The 1,656-nt window shown below is 60.7% G+C and overlaps 1 pseudogene; it reads left to right on the top strand.

Annotated features, from left to right (window-relative positions):
* Nucleotides 1–435: 435 nt before the first annotated feature.
* LOC119361571 overlaps nt 436–1,656 on the top strand; it is a 149,714-nt pseudogene continuing 148,493 nt past the window's right edge.

The raw sequence follows: 1,656 nt of genomic DNA, 5'->3' as shown, positions 1-1,656 counted from the left end.
ATCCTGTCAAACAATGTACAGATTTTGAACAGCAACCTGGGACCATTGCATGCCTCGGGTCACGGCCCAATAGACTTCCTCCTGCCAGCTTAGTCTCTTTGATGAAAGCCTGCCCAATTACGCTGCTGCTGCTGCGAATTGTCTGTAAGAGCAACTCAAAGGGCGATCCATTTCATCCGCTGGTATTTGTTTGGATCGGTGTGTACATAAAAGTTGGTCAAACACGCTGATCCAAACAAACACGCGTCCGCTTGGCGTCCTTCTGCCGACCTTCTGGCCCATTTTTTTGCCGGATTTGCGTAGGCGTGGACAGGAGGCGGACGCGGCGCGCGCCTTCTCCTCCCCCAGGCCCGCTGGTCAGCGACAGCCTCCATCATTTTCCTTCATTTCCCCAAAAACCCACCCGCCCGCGCGCTCTCCCGCCCCATCCCCACCATGGACGACGACCTCGACGCCGCCGCCTCCCTCGCCTCGTCTGGCATGCCAGCCGCCCCCTCCGGCAAAGGCAAGCCTCGCGCCCCCCGCAAGATAGCTGCGTCCAAGCCGAAGAAGGTGCTGACGTCCGAACAACGGCAAAGGAGTCGGCCAAGATGAAGGTTCGGAGGCACGCGGCGGACGCGAGGGATGAAGCCATGGCGGCGGCCGCCGTCGCCGCCGCTACGCAGCAGGAGGTCACCAACGCCCGCGTCGCGGCGGCAACGAGGGAGGCGCTCTATATGCTAGGGTTAAACCCTGGCCACCATGGCCTCGTCAACGCCGCCGTGCCAGCACCGGCTCATCCGCCTTCCCTCGGACTGTGCTGCCCGACTTGCCCCGCGCGTCGGCTTGCACCCCGGTGCCCGGCTTCCACGTCTACCCGTAGGCCTCCCGCCTCTCTGGGGAGTGCTCGCCCGAGGTGAGCGTGGTTGCGCCTTCCATGCCCGCGCCCGCGCCCGCGCCCATCGACCTCAACGCCACACCGGTGGGTGGTGGCTCGTCAACCGGAGGCGCACGCAACCTGTTCGACGAAATGCCGGCCGCCGGCGACGACGACTACATCCAAAACATGATCTTCGAGGGTGGTGCGCAGGCCGCTGGCTTCGATCCCGGCGAGACGCAAAGCCAGGATGACCGAGGGTCGTTCACGCCGTCCGCTGGCTACAATGAAGATCAAGCGGCCTTCATGCGTGATCAGGTCGGCCTGGACTTGGACGGCTTCCCTCTCGACCATGAGTTTCCGGAGGACTACGGGCTAGAGGAAGAGGATGAGTGCGACGGAAGCCTTTGTTCGAGGACGAGCTCGCGAACCAAGCCACAGGGTCGAAGCCGAAGCGCAAGAGCAAGCGGACCAAGGAATACACGGCGGCCGAGGACAAGCTTCTTTGCGAGTGTTGAAGAAACATTGGGCAAGACCCCAAGACGGGCGCCGAACAAAAGCATTCAACTTTTTGGATTCGTGTCTACCGTGAGTTTCATGAGCTCAAGAAGTTTCCGCTGTACCAAATAGTCAGTGCGCGTGGGTGGGTGTCCATTTCAAAGCGATGGAGGGTGATCCAACAAGAGTGAACAAGTTTGGTGCCACTCTTGAGAGCGTCAAGGCCCATCCCGTGAGCGGCATCGGCATGCAAGACATGGTATGCTAGTAAGCCGCCCTCTTTTGTGTCATCAAATTTATGC

The sequence above is a fragment of the Triticum dicoccoides genome, chromosome 2B (assembly GCF_002162155.2).
Source record: "Triticum dicoccoides isolate Atlit2015 ecotype Zavitan chromosome 2B, WEW_v2.0, whole genome shotgun sequence".
NCBI lineage: Eukaryota > Viridiplantae > Streptophyta > Magnoliopsida > Poales > Poaceae > Triticum > Triticum dicoccoides.
The sequence above is the reverse complement of the archived record's forward strand: the minus strand, read 5'-3'. Positions and strand labels throughout refer to the sequence as shown.